We start from the raw sequence: 16,975 nt of genomic DNA on the forward strand, positions 1-16,975 counted from the left end.
GACCTGGAGAGAGCAATAAATAATGACATGGAGAGTACAATAAACACTGACCAGGAAAGGGTAATAAACACTGACCTGGAGAGTACAATAAATACAGACCTGGAGAGTACAATAAATACTGACCTGGACAGTACAATAAACACTGACATGGTGAGTACAATAAATACTGACCTGGAGAGGGTAATAAATGCTGACCTGTAGAGGGAAATAAATAATGACCTGGAGAGGGCAATAAATACTGACCTGGGGAGTACAATAAATACTGACCTGGAGAGGACAATAAATACTGAACTGGAGAGTACAATAAATAATGACATGGGGAGTACAATAAATACTGACGTGGAGAGGGTAATAAATACTGCCCTGGAGAGAGTAATACATACAGACCTGGACAGTACAATAAATACTGACCTGGAGAGGGTAATAAATACAGACCTGGAGAGTACAACAAATACTGACCTGGAGAGTGCAATAAATACTGACCTGGAGAGTAGAATATATAATGACCTGGTAAGTACAATAAATACTGACATGCAGAGAACAATAAATACTTATCTGGATAGTACAATAAATATCGACCTGGAGAGTACAATAAATACTAACCTGGAGAGTGTAATAAATACTGACCTGGAGAGTACAATAAATGCTGACCTGGAGAGTACAATAAATACTCACCTGGAGAGTACAATAAACACTGACCTGGAGAGAACAATAAATACTGACCTGGAGAGTACCATAAAAACTGACCTTGAGAGGGTAATAAATACTGACCTGGAGAGTACAATAAATACTGACCTGGAGATTACAATAAACACTGACCTGAGAATACAATAACTACTGACCTGGAGAGTACAGTAAATACTGACCTGGAGAGGGCAATAAAAACTTACCTGGAGAGGACAATAATTATTGACCAGGAGAGTGCAATAAATACTGACCTGGAGAGTAGAATAAATACTGACATGGGGAGAACAATAAATACTGACCAGGAGAGTGTAATAAAAACTGACCTGGAGAGGGAAATAAATTCTGACCTGGAGAGGGCAATAAATAATGACCTGGAGACTACAATAAATACTGACCTGGAGAGTACATTAAGTACTGACCTGGAGAGTACAATAAATACTGACCTGGAGAGTACATTAAGTACTGACCTGGAGAGTACAATAAATACTGACCTGGAGAGTCCAATTAGTACTGACCTGGAGAGGACAATAAATACTGACCCAGAGAATACAATAAATACTGACCTGGAGAGTACAATAAACACTGACCAGGAAAGGGTAATAAATACTGACCTGGAGAGTACAATAAATATTGACCTGGAGAGTCCAATTAGTACCGACCTGGAGAGTACAATAAATACTGACCAAGAGAGTACAATAAATACTAACCTGGAGAGTACAATCAACACTGACCTGGAGAGGGTAATAAATACAGATCTACAGAGTATAATAAACACTGACCTGGAGAGTGCAATAAATACTGACCTGGTGAGTACAATACATACTGACCTGGAGAGCACAATAAATACTGACCTGGAGAGTATAATAAACACTGACCTGGGGAGTAAAATAAATACTGACCTGGAGAGTAAAATAAATACTGACCTGGAGAATACAATAAATACTGACATGGAGAGTACAATAAATACTGACCTGGAGAGTACAATCAATACTGACCTGGAGAGGGTAATAAATACTGACCTGGAGAGTACAATAAATACTGACCTGGAGATTGCAATAAATACAGACCTGGAGAGTACAATAAATACTGACCTGGAGAGTACAATAAATACTGACCTGGAGGGTACAATAAATACTGATCTGGAGAGTACAATAAACACTGACCTGGAGAGTACAATAAATACTGACCAGGAGAGTACAATTAATAGTGGCTTGGAGGGTACAATAAATACTGACCTGCAGAGTACCATAACTACAGTCCTGCAGCGGGTAGTAAATACTGACCTGGAGAGGGTAATTAATACAGACCTGGAGAGAACAATAAAAACTGATCTGGAGAGTCCAATACATACTGACCTGGAGAGAGTAATAAATAATGACATGGAGAGCACAATAAACACTGACCTGGAGAGTACAATATATACTGACCTGGAGAGTACAATAAACACTGACATGGGGAGTACAATAAATAATTACCTGGAGAGTACCATAAATATTGACCTGGAACCTACAATAAAAACTGACCTGGAGAGTACAATAAATACTGACCTGGAGAGTACAATAAACACTGACATGGGGAGTACAATAAATACTGACCTGGAGCGGGTAATAAATGCTGACATGTAGAGGGAAATATATACTGATCTGGAGAGGGCAATAAATACTGACTTGGAGAGTACAATAAATACTGACCTGGAGAGGACATTAAATACTGACCTGGAGAGTACAATAAATTATGAACTGGAGAGGGTAATAAACACTGACCTGGAGAGGGTAATAAATATTGACCTGGAGAGTACAATAAATACTGACCTGGAGAGTACAATAAATACTGATCTGCAGAGTACAATAAATAATGACCTGGAGAATACAATAAATACTGACCTGGAGAGTACAATAAATAATGACATGGGGAGTACAATAAATTCTGACCTGGAGAGGGTAATACATACTGACCTCTAGAGGGAAATATATACTGATCTGGAGATGGCAATAAATACTGACCTGGAGAGTACAATAAATACTGACCTGGAGAGGACATTAAATACTGACCTGGAGAGTACAATAAATTATGAAATGGAGAGGGTAATAAACACTGACCTGGAGAGGGTAATAAATATTGACCTGGAAAGTACAATAAATACTGACCTGGAGAGTACAATAAATACTGATCTGCAGAGTACAATAAATAATGACATGGGGAGTACAATAAATACTGACCTGGAGAGGGTAATAAATACTGACCTGGAGAGTGTAATAAAGACAGACCTGTACAGCACAATAAATACTGACCTGGAGAGGGTAACAAATTCAGAACTGGAGAGTACAACAAATACTGACCTGGAGAGTGCAATAAATATTGACCTTGAGAGTAGAATAAATAATGACCTGGTGAGTACCATAAAAACTGACCTGGAGAGTGTAATAAATACTGAGCTGGAGTTGCTAATAAATACAGACCTGGAGAGTATAATAAACACTGAGCTGGAGAGGGCAATAAATACTGACCTGGAGAGTACAATAAATACTGACCTGGAGAGCACAATAAATACTGCCCTGGAGAGTACAATAAAAGCTGACCTGCGGAGTAAAATAAATACTGAACTGGAGAGGGTAATAAATATTGACCTGAAGAGTAAAATAAATACTGAACTGGAGAGTAAAATAAATACTGACCTGGAGAATACAATAAATACTGACCTGGAGAGTACAATAAACATTGACCTGGAGAGTACAATAAATAATGACCTGGAGGGTACAATAAATAATGACCTGTAGAGTACAATAAAAACGGACCTGGAGAGAACAATATATACTGACCTGGAGAGTACAATAAAAGCTGAATTGGAGAGTACAATAAATACTTACCAGGAGAGTACAATTAATAGTGGCTTGGAGGGTACAATAAATACTGGCTTGGAGGGTACAATAAATACTGACCTGGAGAGTACCATAACTACAGACCTGCAGCGAGTAATAAATACTGACCTGGAGAGGATAATAAATACAGACCTGGAGAGGACAATAAATACTGACCTGGAGAGTACAATACATACTGACCTGGAGAGAGCAATAAATAATGACATGGAGAGTACAATAAACACTGACCTGGAGAGTACAATAAATACAGACCTGGCGAGTACAATAAATACTTGCCTGTAGAGTACAATAAATACTGACCTGGAGAGTACAGTAAATACTGACCTGGAGAGTACAATAAATATTGACCTGGAGACTACAATAAAAACTGACCTGGAGAGTACAATAAATACTGACCTGGAGAGTACAATAAACAATGACATGGGGAGTACAATAAATACTGACCTGGAGAGGGTAATAAATGCTGACCTGTAGAGGGAAATAAATACTGACCTGGAGAGGGCAATAAATACTGACCTGGGGAGTACAATAAATACTGACCTGGAGAGGACAATAAATACTGACCTGGAGAGTACAATAAATTATGAACTGTAGAGGGTAATAAACATTGACCTGGAGGGGGTAATACATTCTGAGCTGTAGAGTACAATAAATACAGACCTGGAGAGTACAATAAATACTGACCTGGAGAGTACAATAAATAATGACATGGGGAGTACAATAAATACTGACCTGGAGAGAACAATATATACTGACCTGGAGAGTACAATAAAAGCTGAATTGGAGAGTACAATAAATACTTACCAGGAGAGTACAATTAATAATGGCTTCGAGGGTACAATAAAGACTGACCTGGAGAGTACCATAACTACAGACCTGCAGCGAGTAATAAATACTGACCTGGAGAGGATAATAAATACAGACCTGGAGAGGACAATAAATACTGACCTGGACAGTACAATACATACTGACCTGGAGAGAGCAATAAATAATGACATGGAAAGTACAATAAACACTGACCTGGAGAGTACAATAAATACAGACCTGGAGAGTACAATAAATACTTGCCTGTAGAGTACAATAAATACTGACCTGGAGAGTACAGTAAATACTGACCTGGAGAGTACAAAAAATATAGACCTGGAGAGTACAATAAAAACTGACCTGGAGAGTACAATAAATACTGACCTGGAGAGTACAATAAACAATGACATAGGGAGTACAATAAATACTGACCTGGAGAGGGTAATAAATGCTGACCTGTAGAAGGAAATAAATACTGACCTGGAGAGGGCAATAAATACTGACCTGGGGAGTACAATAAATACTGACCTGGAGAGGACAATAAATACTGACCTGGAGAGTACAATAAATTATGAACTGTAGAGGGTAATAAACACTGACCTGGAGCGGGTAATACATTCTGAGCTGGAGTGTACAATAAATACAGAGCTGGAGAGTACAATAAATACTGACCTGGAGAGTACAATAAATAATGACCTGGAGAGTACAATAAATACTGACCTGGAGAGTACAATAAATAATGACATGGGGAGTACAATAAATACTGACCTGGAGAGGATAATAAATACTGACCTGGAGAGAGTAATACATACAGACCTGGACAGTACAATAAATACTGAAATGGAGAAGGTAATAAATACAGACCTGGAGAGTACAACAAATACTGACCTGGAGAGTGCAATAAATACTGACCTGGAGAGTAGAATATATAATGATCTGGTAAGTACAATAAATACTGACATGCAGAGAACAATAAATACTTATCTGGATAGTACAATAAATACTGACCTGGAGAGTACAATAAATACTAACCTGGAGAGTGTAATAAATACTGACCTGGAGAGTACAATAAATGCTGACCTGGAGAGTACAATAAATACTAACCTGGAGAGTACAATAAACACTGACCTGGAGAGAACAATAAATACTGACCTGGAGAGTACCATAAAAACTGACCTTGAGAGGGTAATAAATGCTGACCTGGAGAGTACAATAAATACTGACCTTGAGATTACAATAAACACTGACCTGGAGAGGGTAATAAATACAGATCTGCAGAGTATAATAAACACTGACCTGGAGAGTGCAATAAATACTGACCTGGAGAGTACAATACATACTGACCTGGAGAGCACAGTAAATACTGACCTGGAGAGTATAATAAATACTGACCTGGGGAGTAAAATAAATACTGACCTGGAGAGTAAAATAAATACTGACGTGGAGAATACAATAAATACTGACATGGAGAGTACAATAAATACTGACCTGGAGAGTACAATCAATACTGACCTGGAGAGAGTAACAAATACTGACCTGGAGAGTACAATAAATACTGACCTGGAGAGTGCAATAAATACAGACCTGGAGAGTACAATAAATACTGACCTGGAGAGTACAATATATACTGACCTGGAGAGGGCAAGAAAAACTTACCTGGAGAGGACAATAATTATTGACCAGGAGAGTGCAATAAATACTGACCTGGAGAGTAGAATAAATACTGACATGGGGAGAACAATAAATACTGACCTGGAGAGTGTAATAAAAACTGACCTGGAGAGGGAAATAAATACTGACCTGGAGAGGGCAATAAATAATGACCTGGAGACTACAATAAATACTGACCTGGGGAGTACAATAAATACTGAACTGGAGAGTACAATAAATACTGACCTGGAGAGTACATTAAGTACTGACCTGGAGAGTACAATAAATACTGACCTGGAGAGTCCAATTAGTACTGACCTGGAGAGGACAATAAATACTGACCCAGAGAGTACAATAAATACTGACCTGGAGAGTACAATAAACAGTGACCAGGAAAGGGTAATAAATACTGACATGGAGAGTACAATAAATACTGACCTGGAGAGTCCAATTAGTACCGACCTGGAGAGTACAATAAATACTGACCCAGAGAGTGCAATAAATACTGACCTGGTGAGTACAATACATACTGACCTGGAGAGCACAATAAATACTGACCTGGAGAGTATAATAAACACTGACCTGGGGAGTAAAATAAATACTGACCTGGAGAGTAAAATAAATACTGACCTGGAGAATACAATAAATACTGACATGGAGAGTACAATAAATACTGACCTGGAGAGTACAATCAATACTGACCTGGAGAGGGTAATAAATACTGACCTTGAGAGTACAATAAATATAGACCTGGAGAGGGTAATAAAAACTGATCTGTAGAGAACAATAAATACTGATCTGGAGTGTACAAGAAATACTGACCTGGAGAGTACAATAATTGCTGACCTGGAGAGTAGAATAAATACTGACCTGGAGAGGGTAATAAATACTGATCTGCAGAGTACAATAAACACTGACCTGGAGAATACATTAAATATTGATCTGGAGAGTTCAATACATACTGACCTGGAGAATACAATAAATGCTGAACTGGGGAGTGCAATAAATACTGACCTGGAGAGGGTAATAAATACTGACCTGGAGAGTACAATAAATACTGACCTGGAAAGTATAAAAAATAATGACCTGGGGAGGGTAATAAATACTGACCTGCAGAGTACAATAAATATAGACCTGGAGAGGGTAATAAAAACTGATCTGTAGAGAACAATAAATACTGATCTGGAGTGTACAAGAAATACTGACCTGGAGAGTACAATAATTGCTGACCTGGAGAGTAGAATAAATACTGACCTGGAGAGGGTAATAAATACTGATCTGCAGAGTACAATAAACACTGACCTGGAGAATACAATAAATATTGATCTGGAGAGTTCAATACATACTGACCTGGAGAATACAATAAATGCTGAACTGGGGAGTGCAATAAATACTGACCTGGAGAGGGTAATAAATACTGACCTGGAGAGTACAATAAATACTGACCTGGAGAATACAATAAATACGGACCTGGAGAGGGTAATAAATACTGACCTGCAGAGTACAATAAATTCTGAACTTGAGAGTATAATAAATACTGAGCTGGAGATTACAATAAACAATGACCTGGAGAATACAATAACTACGGAGCTGGAGAGTACAATAAATACTGACCTGGAGAGGGCAATAAAAACTGACCTGGAGAGGATAATAATTATTGACCAGGAGAGTGCAATAAATACTGACCTGGAGAGTACAATAAATACTGATCTGGAGAGTACAAGAAATACTGACCTGGAGAGTACAATAATTGCTGACCTGGAGAGTACAATAAATACTGATCTGGAGTGTACAAGAAATACTGACCTGGAGAGTACAATGATTGCTGACCTGGAGAGTAGAATAAATACTGACCTGGAGAGGGTAATAAATACTGATCTGGAGAGTACAATAAACACTGACATGGAGAATACAATAACTACTGACCTGGAGAGTACAATAAATACTGACCTGGAGAGTACAATACATACTGACCTGGAGAGCACAATTAATTCTGACCTGGAGAGGGTAATATATTGTGACCTGGAGAGTACCATAAATACTGACATGAAGAGTGCAATAAATATTGACCTGGAGAGTACAATAAATATTGATCTGGAGAGTTCAATACATACTGACCTGGAGAATACAATAAATGCTGAACTGGGGAGTGCAATAAATACTGACCTGGAGAGGGTAATAAATACTGACCTGGAGAGTACAATAAATACTGACCTGGAAAGTATAAAAAATAATGACCTGGGCAGTACAATAAATACTGACCTGGACAGTACAATAAGTACTGACCTGGAGAGTACAATAAATTCTGACTTGGAGAGTACATTAAATACTGACCCGGAGAGTACAATAAATACTGACCTGGAGCATACAATAAATACGGACATGGAGAGGGTAATAAATACTGACCTGCAGAGTACAATAAATTCTGAACTTGAGAGTATAATAAATACTGACCTGGAGATTACAATAAACAATGACCTGGAGAATACAATAACTACTGAGCTGGAGAGTACAATAAATACTGACCTTGAGAGGGCAATAAAAACTGACCTGGAGAGGACAATAATTATTGACCAGGTGACTGCAATAAATACTGACCTGGAGAGTACAATAAATACTGATCTGGAGAGTACAAGAAATACTGACCTGGAGAGTACAATAATTGCTGACCTGGAGAGTACAATAAATACTGACCTGGAGAAGGTAATAAATACTGATCTGAAGGGTACAATAAATACTGACCTGGAGAGTGCAATAAATACTGACCTGGAGAGTGTAATAAATACTGACCTGGAGAGCACAACAAACACTGACCTGGAGAGTAAAATAAATACTGACCTGGAGAGTACAAGAAATACGGACCTGGAGAGTACAATAAATGCTGACCTGGAGAGTACAATAAATACTGACCTGGAGAGGGGAATAAATACTGATCTGGAGAGTACAATTAATACTCACTAGGAGAGTATAATAAATACTGAACTGGACAGAACCAGAAATACTGACCTGGAGAGTACAAGAAATAATTACCTTTTCAGTACAATAAATTCTGACCTGGAGTGTACAATAAATACTGACCTGGAGAGTACAATCAATTCTGACATGGAGAGTACAATAAATACTGCTCGGGAGAGTGCAATAAATACTGACCTGGAGAGTACAATAAATAGTGACCTGGAGATTACAATAAACAATGACCTGGAGAATACAATAACTACTGAGCTGGAGAGTACAATAAATACTGACCTGGAGAGGGCAATAAATACTGACCTGGAGAGGGCAATAAATATTGACCAGGAGAGTGCAATAAATACTGACCTGGAGTCCACAATAACAACTGACCTGGAGAGTACAATAAATACTGACCTGGAGAGGGCAATAAATACTGACCTGGAGAGGGCAATAAATACTGACCTGGAGAGAACAATAAATACTGACCTGGAGAATACAATAAATACTGATCTGGCGAGTACAATAAATAATGACCTGGAGAGAACAATAAATACTGACCTGGAGAGTACAATAAAAGCTGAATTGGAGAGTACAATAAATACTGACCAGGAGAGTACAATTAATAGTGACTTGGAGGGTACAATAAATACTGACCTGGAGAGTACCATAACTACAGACTTGCAGCGGGTAATAATTACTGACTTGGATAGGGTAATAAATAATGAACTGGAGGGGACAATAAATACAGACCTGGAGAGTACAATAAATACTGACCTGGAGAGAGTAATACAGACTGACATGGAGAGTACTATAAACACTGACCTGGAGAGTACAATAAATACAGACCTGGAGAGTACAATAAATACTTACCTGGAGTGTACAATAAATGCTGACCTGGAGAGTACAATAAATACTGACCTGGAGAGAGTAATAAATACTGACATGGAGAGTACAATAAACACTGCCCTGGAGAGTACAATAAATACAGACCTGGAGTGTACAATATAACTGAGCTGGAGAGGGTAATAAAAAGTGACCTGGAGAGTACAATAAATACTGACCTGGACAGTACAATAAATACTGACCTGGACAGTACAATAAGTACTGACCTGGAGAGTACAATAAATACTGACCTGGAGAGTACAATAAGTACTGACCTGGAGAGTACAATAAATACTGACCTGGAGAATACAATAAATACGGACCTGGAGAGGGTAATAAATACTGACCAGGAGAGTATAATAAATTCTGAAATTGAGAGTATAATAAATACTGACCTGGAGAGTACAATAAATACTGATCTGGAGAGGGTAATAAATACTGACCTGGAGAGTACAATAAATACTGACCTGGAGGTTACAATAAACACTGTCCGGGAGAATACAATAACTACTGACCTGGAGAGTACAATAAATACTGACCTGGAGAGGGCAATAAAAACTGACCTGGAGAGGACAATAATTATTGACCAGGAGAGTGCAATAAATACTGACCTGGAAAGTACAATAAATACTGATCTGAAGATTACAAGAAATACTGACCTGGAGAATACAATAATTGCTGCGCTGGAGAGTACAATAAATACTGACCTGTAGAGGGTAATAAATACTGATCTGGAGAGGATAATAAATACTGACCTGGATAGGGTAATAAATACTGACCTGGAGAATGCAATAAATACTGACCTGGAGAGGGCAACAAACACTGACCTGGAGAGTACAATAAATACTGACCTGAAGAGTGCAATAAATATTGACCTGGAGAGTACAATAAACAGTGTCTTGGAGAGTACAATAAATACTGACCTGGAGACTACAATAGATACTGACCTGGAGAGTACAATAAATACTGACATGGAGAGGGCAATAAATACTGACCTGGAGAGAACAATAAATACTGATATGGAGATTAACATAAATACTGACCTGGAGAGTACAATAAATACTAACCTGGAGATTACAATAAATACTTATCTGGAGAGTACAATAAATACTGACCTGGGGAGTAAAATAAATACGGACCTGGAGAGGTTAATAAATACTGACCTGGAGAGTGTAATACATACAGATCTGGAGAGTACAATAAATACTAACCTGGAGAGTACAATAAATAGTGAACTGTAGGGTACAATAAAAACTGAAATGTTGAGTACAATAAATTCTGACCTGGAGAGGACAATATATACTGACCTGGAGAGTACAATAAATACTGATCTGGGTCGTACAATAAATACAGATCTGGAGAGTACAATGAAAACTGACGTGGAGAGTACATTAAATACTGAACTGAAGAGTGTAATAAATACTGACCTGGAGAGTACAATAAATAATAACCTGGAGAGTACAATAAATAGTAACCTGGAGAGTACAAAAAAAACTGACCTGGAGAGTACAATAAATACTGACCTGGAGACTGTAATAAATAGTGACCTGGAGAGTACAATAAATAATGACGTGGAGAGTACAATAATTACTGACCTGGACAGTACAATAAATACTGACCTGGACAGTACAATAAATACTGACTTGGAGAGTACAATAAATACTGACCTGGAGAGGACAATAAATACTGACCTGGAGAATACAATAAATATGGACCTGGAGAGGGTAATAAATACTGACCTGGAGAGTACAATAAATTCTGAACTGGAGAGTGCAATAAATACTGACCTGGAGAGGGTAATTAAAACTGACCTGCAGAGGACAATAATTATTGACCAGGAGACTGCAATAAATACTGACCTGGAGAGGACAATAAATACTGATCTGGAGAGTACAAGAAATACGGACCTGGAGAGTACAATAAATGCTGACCTGGAGAGGGTAATAAATACTTATCTGGAGAGTACAATTAATACTCACTAGGAGAGTGTAATAATTACTGACCTGGACAGTACAATAAATACTGACCTGGAGAGTACAAGAAATAATGACCTTTTCAGTACAATAAATTCTGACCTGGAGAGTACAATAAATACTGACCTGGAGAGTAGAATCAATTCTGACATGGAGAGTACAATAAATACTGCTCTGGAGAGTGCAATAAATACTGAACTGGAGAGTACAATAAATACTGACCTGGAGATTACAATAAACAATGACCAGGAGAATACAATAACTACTGACCTGGAGAGTTTAATAAATACTGACCTGGAGAAAGCAATAATTACTGACCTGGAGTGGGCAATAAATATTGACCAGGAGAGTGCAATAAATACTGATCTGGAGAGTACAATAAATACTGGTTTGGAGAATACAATACATACGGACCTGGAGAGTACAATAAATGATGACCTGGAGAGTACAATAAATACCGACCTGGAGAGGGTAATAAATACTGACCTGGAGAGTACAATAAATACTGACCTGAAGAGTATAATAAATACTGACCTGGACAGTACAATATATACTGACCTGGAGAGTACAATAAATACTGACCTGGTCAGTACAATAAATACAGACCTGGAGAGTACAATAAATACTGACCTGGAGAGTACAATCAATTCTGACCTGGAGAGTACAATAAATACTGACCTGGAGAGGGTTATAAATACTGACCTGGAGAGTACAATAAATACTGACCTGGAGAAGATAATAAATACTGACCTGGACAGTACAATAAATACTGACCTGGAGAGTACAATAAATACTTACCTGGAGCGTACAAAAAATACGGACCTGGAGAGTGCAATAGATACTGACCTGGAGAGGGTAAAAAATACTGACCTGGAGAATACAATAAATCCTGACCTGGAGAGGGCAATAAATTCGGACCTGGAGAGTACAATAAATATTGACCTGGAGATTACAATAAACACTGACCTGGAGAGTACAATAAATATGAACCTGGAGAGGATAATAAATAGTGACCTGGCGAGTACAATAAATACTGACCTGAAGAGTGCAATAAATATTGACCTGGAGTGTACAATAAAGAGTCTCCTGGAGAGCACAATAAATACTGACCTGGAGACTACAATAAATACTGACCTGGAGACTACAATAAATACTGACCTGGAGTGTACAATAAATACTGACCTGGAGATTACAGTAAATACTGACCAAGAGAGTAAAATAAATACGGACCTGGAGAGGGTAATAAATACTGACCTGGAGAGTACAATAAATACTGACCTGGAAAGTATAAAAAATAATGACCTGGGCAGTACAATAAATACTGACCTGGACTGTACAATAAGTACTGACCTGGAGAGTACAATAAATTCTGACTTGGAGAGTAAATTAAATACTGACCTGGAGAGTACAATAAATACTGACCTGGAGAATACAATAAATACGGACCTGGAGAGGGTAATAAATACTGACCTGCAGAGTACAATAAATTCTGAACTTGAGAGTATAATAAATACTGACCTGGAGATTACAATAAACAATGACCTGGAGAATACAATAATTACGGAGCTGGAGAGTACAAAAAATACTGACCTGGAGAGGGCAATAAAAACTGACCTGGAGAGGATAATAATTATTGACCAGGAGAGTGCAATAAATACTGACTGGAGAGTACAATAAATACTGATCTGGAGAGTACAAGAAATACTGACCTGGAGAGTACAATAATTGCTGACCTGGAGAGTACAATAAATACTGATCTGGAGTGTACAAGAAATACTGACCTGGAGAGTACAATAATTGCTGACCTGGAGAGTAGAATAAATACTGACCTGGAGAGGGTAATAAATACTGATCTGGAGAGTACAATAACTACTGACCTGGAGAGTACAATAAATACTGACCTGGAGAGTACAATACATACTGACCTGGAGAGTACAATTAATTCTGACCTGGAGAGGGTAATATATTGTGACCTGGAGAGTACCATAAATACTGACCTGAAGAGTGCAATAAATATTGACCTGGAGAGTACAATAAATATTGATCTGGAGAGTTCAATACATACTGACCTGGAGAATACAATAAATGCTGAACTGGGGAGTGCAATAAATAGTGACCTGGAGAGGGTAATAAATACTGACCTGGAGAGTACAATAAATACTGACCTGGAAAGTATAAAAAATAATGACCTGGGCAGTACAATAAATACTGACCTGGACAGTACAATAAGTACTGACCTGGAGAGGACATTAAATTCTGACTTGGAGAGTACATTAAATACTGACCTGGAGAGTACAATAAATACTGACCTGGAGAATACAATAAATACGGACCTGGAGAGGGTAATAAATACTGACCTGCAGAGTACAATAAATTCTGAACTTGAGAGTATAATAAATACTGACCTGGAGATTACAATAAACAATGACCTGGAGATTACAATAACTACTGAGCTGGAGAGTACAATAAATACTGACCTGGAGAGGGCAATAAAAACTGACCTGGAGAGGACAATAATTATTGACCAGGTGACTGCAATAAATACTGACCTGGAGAGTACAATAAATACTGATCTGGAGAGTACAAGAAATACTGACCTGGAGAGTACAATAATTGCTGACCTGGTGAGTACAATAAATACTGACCTGGAGAAGGTAATAAATACTGATCTGAAGGGTACAATAAATACTGACCTGGAGAGTGCAATAAATACTGACCTGGAGAGTGTAATAAATACTGACCTGGAGAGCACAACAAACACTGACCTGGAGAGTAAAATAAATACTGACCTGGAGAGTACAAGAAATACGGACCTGGAGAGTACAATAAATGCTGACCTGGAGAGTACAATAAATACTGACCTGGAGAGGGGAATAAATACTGATCTGGAGAGTACAATTAATACTCACTAGGAGAGTATAATAAATACTGACCTGGACAGAACCAGTAATACTGACCTGGACAGTACAAGAAATAATTACCTTTTCAGTACAATAAATTCTGACCTGGAGTGTACAATAAATACTGACCTGGAGAGTACAATCAATTCTGACATGGAGAGTACAATAAATACTGTTCGGGAGAGTGCAATAAATACTGACCTGGAGAGTACAATAAATAGTGACCTGGAGATTACAATAAACAATGACCTGGAGAATACAATAACTACTGAGCTGGAGAATACAATAAATACTGACCTGGAGAGGGCAATAAATACTGACCTGGAGAGGGCAATAAATATTGACCAGGAGAGTGCAATAAATACTGACCTGGAGAGCACAATAACAACTGACCTGGAGAGTATAATAAATACTGACCTGGAGAGGGCAATAAATACTGACCTGGAGAGGGCAATAAATACTGACCTGGAGAGAACAATAAATACTGACCTGGAGAATACAATAAATACTGATCTGGCGAGTACAATAAATAATGACCTGGAGAGAACAATAAATACTGACCTGGAGAGTACAATAAAAGCTGAATTGGAGAGTACAATAAATACTGACCAGGAGAGTACAATTAATAGTGACTTGGAGGGTACAATAAATACTGACCTGGAGATTACCATAACTACAGACCTGCAGCGGGTAATAATTACTGACTTGGAGAGGGTAATAAATACTGAACTGGAGGGGACAATAAATACAGACCTGGAGAGTACAATAAATACTGACCTGGAGAGAGTAATACAGACTGACATGGAGAGTACTATAAACACTGACCTGGAGAGTACAATAAATACAGACCTGGAGAGTACAATAAATACTTACCTGGAGTGTACAATAAATGCTGACCTGGAGAGTACAATAAATACTGACCTGGAGAGAGTAATAAATACTGACATGGAGAGTACAATAAACACTGCCCTGGAGAGTACAATAAATACAGACTTGGAGTGTACAATATAACTGAGCTGGAGAGGGTAATAAAAAGTGACCTGGAGAGTACAATAAATTCTGAACTGGAGAGTACAATACATACTGACCTGGAGAGTACAATAAGTACTGACCTGGAGAGTACAATAAATACTGACCTGGAGAATACAATAAATACGGACCTGGAGAGGGTAATAAATACTGACCTGGAGAGTATAATAAATTCTGAACTTGAGAGTATAATAAATACTGACCTGGAGAGTACAATAAATACTGATCTGGAGAGGGTAATAAATACTGACCTGGAGAGTACAATAAATACTGACCTGGAGATTACAATAAACACTGTCCGGGAGAATACAATAACTACTGACCTGGAGAGTACAATAAATACTGACCTGGAGAGGGCAATAAAAACTGACCTGCAGAGGACAATAATTATTGACCAGGAGAGTGCAATAAATACTGACCTGGAGAGTACAATAAATACTGATCTGAAGAGTACAAGAAATACTGACCTGGAGAGTACAATAATTGCTGAGGTGGAGAGTACAATAAATACTGACCTGTAGAGGGTAATAAATACTGATCTGGAGAGGATAATAAATACTGACCTGGATAGGGTATTAAATACTGACCTGGAGAATACAATAAATACTGACCTGGAGAGGGCAACAAACACTGACCTGGAGAGTACAATAAATACTGACCTGAAGAGTGCAATAAATATTGACCTGGAGAGTACAATAAACAGTGTCTTGGAGAGTACAATAAATACTGACCTGGAGACTACAATAGATACTGACCTGGAGAGTACAATAAATACTGACATGGAGAGGGCAATAAATACTGACCTGGAGAGAACAATAAATACTGATATGGAGATTAACATAAATACTGACCTGGAGAGTACAATAAATACTAACCTGGAGATTACAATAAATACTTATCTGGAGAGTACAATAAATACTGACCTGGGGAGTAAAATAAATACGGACCTGGAGAGGTTAATAAATACTGACCTGGAGAGGGTAATACATACAGATCTGGAGAGTACAATAAATACTAACCTGGAGAGTACAATAAATAGTGAACTGTAGGGTACAATAAAAACTGAAATGGTGAGTACAATAAATTCTGACCTGGAGAGGACAATATATACTGACCTGGAGAGTACAATAAATACTGATCTAGGTAGTACAATAAATACAGATCTGGAGAGTACAATGAAAACTGACGTGGAGAGTACAATAAATACTGAACTGAAGAG

Source organism: Pristiophorus japonicus, unplaced genomic scaffold (genome assembly GCF_044704955.1).
Source record: "Pristiophorus japonicus isolate sPriJap1 unplaced genomic scaffold, sPriJap1.hap1 HAP1_SCAFFOLD_33, whole genome shotgun sequence".
NCBI classification, from domain to species: domain Eukaryota; kingdom Metazoa; phylum Chordata; class Chondrichthyes; family Pristiophoridae; genus Pristiophorus; species Pristiophorus japonicus.